The sequence below is a fragment of the Pleurodeles waltl genome, chromosome 3_1 (assembly GCF_031143425.1).
Source record: "Pleurodeles waltl isolate 20211129_DDA chromosome 3_1, aPleWal1.hap1.20221129, whole genome shotgun sequence".
Lineage (NCBI taxonomy): Eukaryota > Metazoa > Chordata > Amphibia > Caudata > Salamandridae > Pleurodeles > Pleurodeles waltl.
This window is the reverse complement of record NC_090440.1, coordinates 1601143520-1601157694: the sequence shown is the minus strand read 5'-3', so window position 1 is coordinate 1601157694 and position 14175 is coordinate 1601143520.

The following is a 14175-nucleotide window of genomic DNA, read 5'->3' as shown; positions in this document are numbered from 1 at the left end:
AAACACAACGTGGACATATCCCATTTTTTGACAAAATACAGAGCTGTTTTTTGCAAAGTGCCTACCTGTAGATTTTGGCCTCTATCTCACCCGGCACATAGGGAAACCTACCAAACCTGTGCATTTTTTAAAACTAGAGACCTAGGGGAATCCAAGATGGGGTGACTCGTGGGGCTCTGACCAGGTTCTGTTACCCAGAATCCTTTGCAAACCTCAAAAAGTGGCTAAAAAAACAAGTTTTCCTCACATTTCGGTGACAGAAAGTTCTGGAATCTGAGAGGAGCCACAAATTTCCTTCCACCCAGCGTTCCCCCAAGTCTCCCGATAAAAATTATACCTCACTTGTGTGGGTAGGCCTAGCGCCCGCGACAGGAAATGCCCCAAAACACAACGTGGACACATCCCATTTTTTGACAAAATACAGAGCTGTTTTTTGCAAAGTGCCTACCTGTAGATTTTGGCCTCTAGCTCAGCCGGCACATAGGGAAACCTACAAAACCTGTGTATTTTTTAAAACTAGAGACCTAGGGGAATCCAAGATGGGGTGACTCGTGGGGCTCTGACCAGGTTCTGTTACCCAGAATCCTTTGCAAACCTCAAAAAGTGGCTAAAAAAACAAGTTTTCCTCACATTTCGGTGACAGAAAGTTCTGGAATCTGAGAGGAGCCACAAATTTCCTTCCACCCAGCGTTCCCCCAAGTCTCCCGATAAAAATTATACCTCACTTGTGTGGGTAGGCCTAGCGCCCGCGACAGGAAATGCCCCAAAACACAACGTGGACACATCCCATTTTTTGACAAAATACAGAGCTGTTTTTTGCAAAGTGCCTACCTGTAGATTTTGGCCTCTAGCTCAGCCGGCACATAGGGAAACCTACCAAACCTGTGTATTTTTTAAAACTAGAGACCTAGGGGAATCCAAGATGGGGTGACTCGTGGGGCTCTGACCAGGTTCTGTTACCCAGAATCCTTTGCAAACCTCAAAAAGTGGCTAAAAAAAGAAGTTTTCCTCACATTTCGGTGACAGAAAGTTGTGGAATCTGAGAGGAGCCACAAATTTCCTTCCACCCAGCGTTCCCCCAAGTCTCCCGATAAAAATGATACCTCACTTGTGTGGGTAGGCCTAGAGCCCGCGACAGGAAATGCCCCAAAACACAACGTGGACACATCCAATTTTTTGACAAAATACAGAGCTGTTTTTTGCAAAGTGCCTACCTGTAGATTTTGGCCTCTAGCTCAGCCGGCACATAGGGAAACCTACCAAACCTGTGTATTTTTGAAAACTAGAGACCTAGGGGAATCCAAGATGGGGTGACTCGTGGGGCTCTGACCAGGTTCTGTTACCCAGAATCCTTTGCAAACCTCAAAAAGTGGCTAAAAAAACATGTTTTCCTCACATTTCGGTGACACAAAGGTGTGGAATCTGAGAGGAGCCACAAATTACCTTCCACCCAGCGTTCCCCCAAGTCTCCCGATAAAAATGGTACCTCACTTGTTTGGGTAGGCCTAGCGCCCGCGACAGGGAATGCCCCAAAACACAACGTGGACACATCCCATTTTTTGACAAAATACAGAACTGTTTTTTGCAAAGTGCCTGCCTGTAGATTTTGGCCTCTAGCTCAGCCGGCACATAGGGAAACCTACCAAACCTGTGCATTTTTTAAAACTAGAGACCTAGGGGAATCCAAGATGGGGTGACTCGTGGGGCTCTGACCAGGTTCTGTTACCCAGAATCCTTTGCAAACCTCAAAAAGTGGCTAAAAAAAGAAGTTTTCCTCACATTTCGGTGACAGAAAGTTCTGGAATCTGAGAGGAGCCACAAATTTCCTTCCACCCAGCGTTCCCCCAAGTCTCCCGATAAAAATGATACCTCACTTGTGTGGGTAGGCCTAGAGCCCGCGACAGGAAATGCCCCAAAACACAACGTGGACACATCCAATTTTTTGACAAAATACAGAGCTGTTTTTTGCAAAGTGCCTACCTGTAGATTTTGGCCTCTAGCTCAGCCGGCACATAGGGAAACCTACCAAACCTGTGTATTTTTGAAAACTAGAGACCTAGGGGAATCCAAGATGGGGTGACTCGTGGGGCTCTGACCAGGTTCTGTTACCCAGAATCCTTTGCAAACCTCAAAAAGTGGCTAAAAAAACATGTTTTCCTCACATTTCGGTGACACAAAGGTGTGGAATCTGAGAGGAGCCACAAATTACCTTCCACCCAGCGTTCCCCCAAGTCTCCCGATAAAAATTATACCTCACTTGTGTGGGTAGGCCTAGCGCCCGCGACAGGAAATGCCCCAAAACACAACGTGGACACATCCCATTTTTTGACAAAATACAGAGCTGTTTTTTGCAAAGTGCCTACCTGTAGATTTTGGCCTCTAGCTCAGCCGGCACATAGGGAAACCTACCAAACCTGTGTATTTTTTAAAACTAGAGACCTAGGGGAATCCAAGATGGGGTGACTCGTGGGGCTCTGACCAGGTTCTGTTACCCAGAATCCTTTGCAAACCTCAAAAAGTGGCTAAAAAAACAAGTTTTCCTCACATTTCGGTGACAGAAAGTTGTGGAATCTGAGAGGAGCCACAAATTTCCTTCCACCCAGCGTTCCCCCAAGTCTCCCGATAAAAATGATACCTCACTTGTGTGGGTAGGCCTAGAGCCCGCGACAGGAAATGCCCCAAAACACAACGAGGACACATCCAATTTTTTGACAAAATACAGAGCTGTTTTTTGCAAAGTGCCTACCTGTAGATTTTGGCCTCTAGCTCAGCCGGCACATAGGGAAACCTACCAAACCTGTGTATTTTTGAAAACTAGAGACCTAGGGGAATCCAAGATGGGGTGACTCGTGGGGCTCTGACCAGGTTCTGTTACCCAGAATCCTTTGCAAACCTCAAAAAGTGGCTAAAAAAACATGTTTTCCTCACATTTCGGTGACACAAAGGTGTGGAATCTGAGAGGAGCCACAAATTACCTTCCACCCAGCGTTCCCCCAAGTCTCCCGATAAAAATGGTACCTCACTTGTTTGGGTAGGCCTAGCGCCCGCGACAGGGAATGCCCCAAAACACAACGTGGACACATCCCATTTTTTGACAAAATACAGAACTGTTTTTTGCAAAGTGCCTGCCTGTAGATTTTGGCCTCTAGCTCAGCCGGCACATAGGGAAACCTACCAAACCTGTGCATTTTTTAAAACTAGAGACCTAGGGGAATCCAAGATGGGGTGACTCGTGGGGCTCTGACCAGGTTCTGTTACCCAGAATCCTTTGCAAACCTCAAAAAGTGGCTAAAAAAACAAGTTTTCCTCAAATTTCTGTGACAGAAAGTTCTGGAATCTGAGAGGAGCCACAAATTTCCTTCCACCCAGCGTTCCCCCAAGTCTCCCGATAAAAATGATACGTCACTTGTGTGGGTAGGCCTAGCGCCCGCGACAGGAAATGCCCCAAAACACAACGTGGACACATCCCATTTTTTGACAAAATACAGAGCTGTTTTTTGCAAAGTGCCTACCTGTAGATTTTGGCCTCTAGCTCAGCCGGCACATAGGGAAACCTACCAAACCTGTGTATTTTTGAAAACTAGAGAGCTAGGGGAATCCAAGATGGGGTGACTCGTGGGGCTCTGACCAGGTTCTGTTACCAAGAATCCTTTGCAAACCTCAAAAAGTGGCTAAAAAAACAAGTTTTCCTCACATTTCGGTGACAGAAAGATCTGGAATCTGAGAGGAGCCACAAATTTCCTTCTACCCAGCGTTCCCCCAAGTCTCCCGATAAAAATTATACCTCACTTGTGTGGGTAGGCCTAGCGCCCGCGACAGGAAATGCCCCAAAACACAACGTGGACACATCCCATTTTTTGAGAAAATACAGAGCTGTTTTTTGCAAAGTGCCTACCTGTAGATTTTGGCCTCTAGCTCAGCCGGCACATAGGGAAACCTACCAAACCTGTGTATTTTTTAAAACTAGAGACCTAGGGGAATCCAAGATGGGGTGACTCGTGGGGCTCTGACCAGGTTCTGTTACCCAGAATCCTTTGCAAACCTCAAAAAGTTGCTAAAAAAACAAGTTTTCCTCAAATTTCTGTGACAGAAAGTTCTGGAATCTGAGAGGAGCCACAAATTTCCTTCCACCCAGCGTTCCCCCAAGTCTCCCGATAAAAATGATACCTCACTTGTGTGGGTAGGCCTAGCGCCCGCGACAGGAAATGCCCCAAAACACAACATGGACACATCCCATTTTTTGACAAAATACAGAGCTGTTTTTTGCAAAGTGCCTACCTGTAGATTTTGGCCTCTAGCTCAGCCGGCACATAGGGAAACCTACCAAACCTGTGTATTCTTGAAAACTAGAGAGCTATGGGAATCCAAGATGGGGTGACTCGTGGGGCTCTGACCAGGTTCTGTTACCCAGAATCCTTTGCAAACCTCAAAAAGTGGCTAAAAAAAGAAGTTTTCCTCACATTTCGGTGACAGAAAGTTCTGGAATCTGAGAGGAGCCACAAATTTCCTTCCACCCAGCGTTCCCCCAAGTGTCCCGATAAAAATTATACCTCACTTGTGTGGGTAGGCCTAGCGCCCGCGACAGGAAATACCCCAAAACACAACGTGGACACATCCCATTTTTTGACAAAATACAGAGCTGTTTTTTGCAAAGTGCCTACCTGTAGATTTTGGCCTCTAGCTCAGCCGGCACATAGGGAAACCTACCAAACCTGTGTATTTTTTAAAACTAGAGACCTAGGGGAATCCAAGATGGGGTGACTCGTGGGGCTCTGACCAGGTTCTGTTACCCAGAATCCTTTGCAAACCTCAAAAAGTGGCTAAAAAACATGTTTTCCTCACATTTCGGTGACACAAAGGTGTGGAATCTGAGAGGAGCCACAAATTACCTTCCACCCAGCGTTCCCCCAAGTCTCCCGATAAAAATGGTACCTCACTTGTTTGGGTAGGCCTAGCGCCCGCGACAGGGAATGCCCCAAAACACAACGTGGACACATCCCATTTTTTGACAAAATACAGAACTGTTTTTTGCAAAGTGCCTGCCTGTAGATTTTGGCCTCTAGCTCAGCCGGCACATAGGGAAACCTACCAAACCTGTGCATTTTTTAAAACTAGAGACCTAGGGGAATCCAAGATGGGGTGACTCGTGGGGCTCTGACCAGGTTCTGTTACCCAGAATCCTTTGCAAACCTCAAAAAGTGGCTAAAAAAACAAGTTTTCCTCAAATTTCTGTGACAGAAAGTTCTGGAATCTGAGAGGAGCCACAAATTTCCTTCCACCCAGCGTTCCCCCAAGTCTCCCGATAAAAATTATACCTCACTTGTGTGGGTAGGCCTAGCGCCCGCGACAGGAAATGCCCCAAAACACAACGTGGACACATCCCATTTTTTGACAAAATACAGAGCTGTTTTTTGCAAAGTGCCTACCTGTAGATTTTGGCCTCTAGCTCAGCCGGCACATAGGGAAACCTACCAAACCTGTGTATTTTTGAAAACTAGAGAGCTAGGGGAATCCAAGATGGGGTGACTCGTGGGGCTCTGACCAGGTTCTGTTACCAAGAATCCTTTGCAAACCTCAAAAAGTGGCTAAAAAAACAAGTTTTCCTCACATTTCGGTGACAGGAAGTTCTGGAATCTGAGAGGAGCCACAAATTTCCTTCCACCCAGCGTTCCCCCAAGTCTCCCGATAAAAATGATACCTCACTTGTGTGGGTAGGCCTAGCGCCCGCGACAGGAAATGCCCCAAAACACAACATGGACACATCCCATTTTTTGACAAAATACAGAGCTGTTTTTTGCAAAGTGCCTACCTATAGATTTTGGCCTCTAGCTCAGCCGGCACATAGGGAAACCTACCAAACCTGTGTATTCTTGAAAACTAGAGAGCTAGGGGAATCCAAGATGGGGTGACTCGTGGGGCTCTGACCAGGTTCTGTTACCCAGAATCCTTTGCAAACCTCAAAAAGTGGCTAAAAAAACAAGTTTTCCTCACATTTCGGTGACAGGAAGTTCTGGAATCTGAGAGGAGCCACAAATTTCCTTCCACCCAGCGTTCCCCCAAGTCTCCCGATAAAAATTATACCTCACTTGTGTGGGTAGGCCTAGCGCCCGCGACAGGAAATGCCCCAAAACACAACGTGGACACATCCCATTTTTTGACAAAATACAGAGCTGTTTTTTGCAAAGTGCCTACTTGTAGATTTTGGCCTCTAGCTCAGCCGGCACATAGGGAAACCTACCAAACCTGTGTATTTTTTAAAACTAGAGACCTAGGGGAATCCAAGATGGGGTGACTCGTGGGGCTCTGACCAGGTTCTGTTACCCAGAATCCTTTGCAAACCTCAAAAAGTGGCTAAAAAAACAAGTTTTCCTCAAATTTCTGTGACAGAAAGTTCTGGAATCTGAGAGGAGCCACAAATTTCCTTCCACCCAGCGTTCCCCCAAGTCTCCCGATAAAAATGATACCTCACTTGTGTGGGTAGGCCTAGCGCCCGCGACAGGAAATGCCCCAAAACACAACATGGACACATCCCATTTTTTGACAAAATACAGAGCTGTTTTTTGCAAAGTGCCTACCTATAGATTTTGGCCTCTAGCTCAGCCGGCACATAGGGAAACCTACCAAACCTGTGTATTCTTGAAAACTAGAGAGCTAGGGGAATCCAAGATGGGGTGACTCGTGGGGCTCTGACCAGGTTCTGTTACCCAGAATCCTTTGCAAACCTCAAAAAGTGGCTAAAAAAACAAGTTTTCCTCACATTTCGGTGACAGAAAGTTGTGGAATCTGAGAGGAGCCACAAATTTCCTTCCACCCAGCGTTCCCCAAAGTCTCCCGATAAAAATGGTACCTCACTTGTGTGGGTAGGCCTAGCGCCCGCGACAGGAAATGCCCCAAAACACAACGTGGACACATCCCATTTTTTGACAAAATACAGAGCTGTTTTTTGCAAAGTGCCTACCTGTAGATTTTGGCCTCTAGCTCAGCCGGCACATAGGGAAACCTACCAAACCTGTGTATTTTTGAAAACTAGAGAGCTAGGGGAATCCAAGATGGGGTGACTCGTGGGGCTCTGACCAGGTTCTGTTACCCAGAATCCTTTGCAAACCTCAAAAAGTGGCTAAAAAAACAAGTTTTCCTCACATTTCGGTGACAGAAAGTTCTGGAATCTGAGAGGAGCCACAAATTTCCTTCCACCCAGCGTTCCCCCAAGTCTCCCGATAAAAATTATACCTCACTTGTGTGGGTAGGCCTAGCGCCCGCGACAGGAAATGCCCCAAAACACAACGTGGACACATCCCATTTTTTGACAAAATACAGAGCTGTTTTTTGCAAAGTGCCTACCTGTAGATTTTGGCCTCTAGCTCAGCCGGCACATAGGGAAACCTACGAAACCTGTGTATTTTTTAAAACTAGAGACCTAGGGGAATCCAAGATGGGGTGACTCGTGGGGCTCTGACCAGGTTCTGTTACCCAGAATCCTTTGCAAACCTCAAAAAGTGGCTAAAAAAACAAGTTTTCCTCACATTTCGGTGACAGAAAGTTCTGGAATCTGAGAGGAGCCACAAATTTCCTTCCACCCAGCGTTCCCCCAAGTCTCCCGATAAAAATTATACCTCACTTGTGTGGGTAGGCCTAGCGCCCGCGACAGGAAATACCCCAAAACACAACGTGGACACATCCCATTTTTTGACAAAATACAGAGCTGTTTTTTGCAAAGTGCCTACCTGTAGATTTTGGCCTCTAGCTCAGCCGGCACATAGGGAAACCTACCAAACCTGTGTATTTTTGAAAACTAGAGAGCTAGGGGAATCCAAGATGGGGTGACTCGTGGGGTTCTGACCAGGTTCTGTTACCCAGAATCCTTTGCAAACCTCAAAAAGTGGCTAAAAAAACAAGTTTTCCTCACATTTCGGTGACAGAAAGTTCTGGAATCTGAGAGGAGCCACAAATTTCCTTCCACCCAGCGTTCCCCCAAGTCTCCCGATAAAAATTATACCTCACTTGTGTGGGTAGGCCTAGCGCCCGCGACAGGAAATGCCCCAAAACACAACGTGGACACATCCCATTTTTTGACAAAATACAGAGCTGTTTTTTGCAAAGTGCCTACCTGTAGATTTTGGCCTCTAGCTCAGCCGGCACATAGGGAAACCTACCAAACCTGTGTATTTTTTAAAACTAGAGACCTAGGGGAATCCAAGATGGGGTGACTCGTGGGGCTCTGACCAGGTTCTGTTACCCAGAATCCTTTGCAAACCTCAAAAAGTGGCTAAAAAAAGAAGTTTTCCTCACATTTCGGTGACAGAAAGTTGTGGAATCTGAGAGGAGCCACAAATTTCCTTCCACCCAGCGTTCCCCCAAGTCTCCCGATAAAAATGATACCTCACTTGTGTGGGTAGGCCTAGAGCCCGCGACAGGAAATGCCCCAAAACACAACGTGGACACATCCAATTTTTTGACAAAATACAGAGCTGTTTTTTGCAAAGTGCCTACCTGTAGATTTTGGCCTCTAGCTCAGCCGGCACATAGGGAAACCTACCAAACCTGTATATTTTTGAAAACTAGAGACCTAGGGGAATCCAAGATGGGGTGACTCGTGGGGCTCTGACCAGGTTCTGTTACCCAGAATCCTTTGCAAACCTCAAAAAGTGGCTAAAAAAACATGTTTTCCTCACATTTCGGTGACACAAAGGTGTGGAATCTGAGAGGAGCCACAAATTACCTTCCACCCAGCGTTCCCCCAAGTCTCCCGATAAAAATGGTACCTCACTTGTTTGGGTAGGCCTAGCGCCCGCGACAGGGAATGCCCCAAAACACAACGTGGACACATCCCATTTTTTGACAAAATACAGAACTGTTTTTTGCAAAGTGCCTGCCTGTAGATTTTGGCCTCTAGCTCAGCCGGCACATAGGGAAACCTACCAAACCTGTGCATTTTTTAAAACTAGAGACCTAGGGGAATCCAAGATGGGGTGACTCGTGGGGCTCTGACCAGGTTCTGTTACCCAGAATCCTTTGCAAACCTCAAAAAGTGGCTAAAAAAACAAGTTTTCCTCAAATTTCTGTGACAGAAAGTTCTGGAATCTGAGAGGAGCCACAAATTTCCTTCCACCCAGCGTTCCCCCAAGTCTCCCGATAAAAATGATACCTCACTTGTGTGGGTAGGCCTAGCGCCCGCGACAGGAAATGCCCCAAAACACAACATGGACACATCCCATTTTTTGACAAAATACAGAGCTGTTTTTTGCAAAGTGCCTACCTGTAGATTTTGGCCTCTAGCTCAGCCGGCACATAGGGAAACCTACCAAACCTGTGTATTCTTGAAAACTAGAGAGCTAGGGGAATCCAAGATGGGGTGACTCGTGGGGCTCTGACCAGGTTCTGTTACCCAGAATCCTTTGCAAACCTCAAAAAGTGGCTAAAAAAAGAAGTTTTCCTCACATTTCGGTGACAGAAAGTTCTGGAATCTGAGAGGAGCCACAAATTTCCTTCCACCCAGCGTTCCCCCAAGTGTCCCGATAAAAATTATACCTCACTTGTGTGGGTAGGCCTAGCGCCCGCGACAGGAAATACCCCAAAACACAACGTGGACACATCCCATTTTTTGACAAAATACAGAGCTGTTTTTTGCAAAGTGCCTACCTGTAGATTTTGGCCTCTAGCTCAGCCGGCACATAGGGAAACCTACCAAACCTGTGTATTTTTTAAAACTAGAGACCTAGGGGAATCCAAGATGGGGTGACTCGTGGGGCTCTGACCAGGTTCTGTTACCCAGAATCCTTTGCAAACCTCAAAAAGTGGCTAAAAAAACAAGTTTTCCTCACATTTCGGTGACAGAAAGGTGTGGAATCTGAGAGGAGCCACAAATTACCTTCCACCCAGCGTTCCCCCAAGTCTCCCGATAAAAATGGTACCTCACTTGTTTGGGTAGGCCTAGCGCCCGCGACAGGGAATGCCCCAAAACACAACGTGGACACATCCCATTTTTTGACAAAATACAGAACTGTTTTTTGCAAAGTGCCTGCCTGTAGATTTTGGCCTCTAGCTCAGCCGGCACATAGGGAAACCTACCAAACCTGTGCATTTTTTAAAACTAGAGACCTACGGGAATCCAAGATGGGGTGACTCGTGGGGCTCTGACCAGGTTCTGTTACCCAGAATCCTTTGCAAACCTCAAAAAGTGGCTAAAAAAACAAGTTTTCCTCAAATTTCTGTGACAGAAAGTTCTGGAATCTGAGAGGAGCCACAAATTACCTTCCACCCAGCGTTCCCCCAAGTCTCCCGATAAAAATGATACCTCACTTGTGTGGGTAGGCCTAGCGCCCGCGACAGGAAATGCCCCAAAACACAACGTGGACACATCCCATTTTTTGACAAAATACAGAGCTGTTTTTTGCAAAGTGCCTACCTGTAGATTTTGGCCTCTAGCTCAGCCGGCACATAGGGAAACCTACCAAACCTGTGTATTTTTGAAAACTAGAGAGCTAGGGGAATCCAAGATGGGGTGACTCGGGGGGCTCTGACCAGGTTCTGTTACCCAGAATCCTTTGCAAACCTCAAAAAGTGGCTAAAAAAACAAGTTTTCCTCACATTTCGGTGACAGAAAGTTCTGGAATCTGAGAGGAGCCACAAATTTCCTTCCACCCAGCGTTCCCCCAAGTCTCCCGATAAAAATTATACCTCACTTCTGTGGGTAGGCCTAGCGCCCGCGACAGGAAATGCCCCAAAACACAACGTGGACATATCCCATTTTTTGACAAAATACAGAGCTGTTTTTTGCAAAGTGCCTACCTGTAGATTTTGGCCTCTATCTCACCCGGCACATAGGGAAACCTACCAAACCTGTGCATTTTTTAAAACTAGAGACCTAGGGGAATCCAAGATGGGGTGACTCGTGGGGCTCTGACCAGGTTCTGTTACCCAGAATCCTTTGCAAACCTCAAAAAGTGGCTAAAAAAACAAGTTTTCCTCACATTTCGGTGACAGAAAGTTCTGGAATCTGAGAGGAGCCACAAATTTCCTTCCACCCAGCGTTCCCCCAAGTCTCCCGATAAAAATTATACCTCACTTGTGTGGGTAGGCCTAGCGCCCGCGACAGGAAATGCCCCAAAACACAACGTGGACACATCCAATTTTTTGACAAAATACAGAGCTGTTTTTTGCAAAGTGCCTACCTGTAGATTTTGGCCTCTAGCTCAGCCGGCACATAGGGAAACCTACCAAACCTGTATATTTTTGAAAACTAGAGACCTAGGGGAATCCAAGATGGGGTGACTCGTGGGGCTCTGACCAGGTTCTGTTACCCAGAATCCTTTGCAAACCTCAAAAAGTGGCTAAAAAAACATGTTTTCCTCACATTTCGGTGACACAAAGGTGTGGAATCTGAGAGGAGCCACAAATTACCTTCCACCCAGCGTTCCCCCAAGTCTCCCGATAAAAATGGTACCTCACTTGTTTGGGTAGGCCTAGCGCCCGCGACAGGGAATGCCCCAAAACACAACGTGGACACATCCCATTTTTTGACAAAATACAGAACTGTTTTTTGCAAAGTGCCTGCCTGTAGATTTTGGCCTCTAGCTCAGCCGGCACATAGGGAAACCTACCAAACCTGTGCATTTTTTAAAACTAGAGACCTAGGGGAATCCAAGATGGGGTGACTCGTGGGGCTCTGACCAGGTTCTGTTACCCAGAATCCTTTGCAAACCTCAAAAAGTGGCTAAAAAAACAAGTTTTCCTCAAATTTCTGTGACAGAAAGTTCTGGAATCTGAGAGGAGCCACAAATTTCCTTCCACCCAGCGTTCCCCCAAGTCTCCCGATAAAAATGATACCTCACTTGTGTGGGTAGGCCTAGCGCCCGCGACAGGAAATGCCCCAAAACACAACATGGACACATCCCATTTTTTGACAAAATACAGAGCTGTTTTTTGCAAAGTGCCTACCTGTAGATTTTGGCCTCTAGCTCAGCCGGCACATAGGGAAACCTACCAAACCTGTGTATTCTTGAAAACTAGAGAGCTAGGGGAATCCAAGATGGGGTGACTCGTGGGGCTCTGACCAGGTTCTGTTACCCAGAATCCTTTGCAAACCTCAAAAAGTGGCTAAAAAAAGAAGTTTTCCTCACATTTCGGTGACAGAAAGTTCTGGAATCTGAGAGGAGCCACAAATTTCCTTCCACCCAGCGTTCCCCCAAGTGTCCCGATAAAAATTATACCTCACTTGTGTGGGTAGGCCTAGCGCCCGCGACAGGAAATACCCCAAAACACAACGTGGACACATCCCATTTTTTGACAAAATACAGAGCTGTTTTTTGCAAAGTGCCTACCTGTAGATTTTGGCCTCTAGCTCAGCCGGCACATAGGGAAACCTACCAAACCTGTGTATTTTTTAAAACTAGAGACCTAGGGGAATCCAAGATGGGGTGACTCGTGGGGCTCTGACCAGGTTCTGTTACCCAGAATCCTTTGCAAACCTCAAAAAGTGGCTAAAAAAACAAGTTTTCCTCACATTTCGGTGACAGAAAGGTGTGGAATCTGAGAGGAGCCACAAATTACCTTCCACCCAGCGTTCCCCCAAGTCTCCCGATAAAAATGGTACCTCACTTGTTTGGGTAGGCCTAGCGCCCGCGACAGGGAATGCCCCAAAACACAACGTGGACACATCCCATTTTTTGACAAAATACAGAACTGTTTTTTGCAAAGTGCCTGCCTGTAGATTTTGGCCTCTAGCTCAGCCGGCACATAGGGAAACCTACCAAACCTGTGCATTTTTTAAAACTAGAGACCTACGGGAATCCAAGATGGGGTGACTCGTGGGGCTCTGACCAGGTTCTGTTACCCAGAATCCTTTGCAAACCTCAAAAAGTGGCTAAAAAAACAAGTTTTCCTCAAATTTCTGTGACAGAAAGTTCTGGAATCTGAGAGGAGCCACAAATTACCTTCCACCCAGCGTTCCCCCAAGTCTCCCGATAAAAATGATACCTCACTTGTGTGGGTAGGCCTAGCGCCCGCGACAGGAAATGCCCCAAAACACAACGTGGACACATCCCATTTTTTGACAAAATACAGAGCTGTTTTTTGCAAAGTGCCTACCTGTAGATTTTGGCCTCTAGCTCAGCCGGCACATAGGGAAACCTACCAAACCTGTGTATTTTTGAAAACTAGAGAGCTAGGGGAATCCAAGATGGGGTGACTCGGGGGGCTCTGACCAGGTTCTGTTACCCAGAATCCTTTGCAAACCTCAAAAAGTGGCTAAAAAAACAAGTTTTCCTCACATTTCGGTGACAGAAAGTTCTGGAATCTGAGAGGAGCCACAAATTTCCTTCCACCCAGCGTTCCCCCAAGTCTCCCGATAAAAATTATACCTCACTTCTGTGGGTAGGCCTAGCGCCCGCGACAGGAAATGCCCCAAAACACAACGTGGACATATCCCATTTTTTGACAAAATACAGAGCTGTTTTTTGCAAAGTGCCTACCTGTAGATTTTGGCCTCTATCTCACCCGGCACATAGGGAAACCTACCAAACCTGTGCATTTTTTAAAACTAGAGACCTAGGGGAATCCAAGATGGGGTGACTCGTGGGGCTCTGACCAGGTTCTGTTACCCAGAATCCTTTGCAAACCTCAAAAAGTGGCTAAAAAAACAAGTTTTCCTCACATTTCGGTGACAGAAAGTTCTGGAATCTGAGAGGAGCCACAAATTTCCTTCCACCCAGCGTTCCCCCAAGTCTCCCGATAAAAATTATACCTCACTTGTGTGGGTAGGCCTAGCGCCCGCGACAGGAAATGCCCCAAAACACAACGTGGACACATCCCATTTTTTGACAAAATACAGAGCTGTTTTTTGCAAAGTGCCTACCTGTAGATTTTGGCCTCTAGCTCAGCCGGCACATAGGGAAACCTACAAAACCTGTGTATTTTTTAAAACTAGAGACCTAGGGGAATCCAAGATGGGGTGACTCGTGGGGCTCTGACCAGGTTCTGTTACCCAGAATCCTTTGCAAACCTCAAAAAGTGGCTAAAAAAACAAGTTTTCCTCACATTTCGGTGACAGAAAGTTCTGGAATCTGAGAGGAGCCACAAATTTCCTTCCACCCAGCGTTCCCCCAAGTCTCCCGATAAAAATTATACCTCACTTGTGTGGGTAGGCCTAGCGCCCGCGACAGGAAATGCCCCAAAACA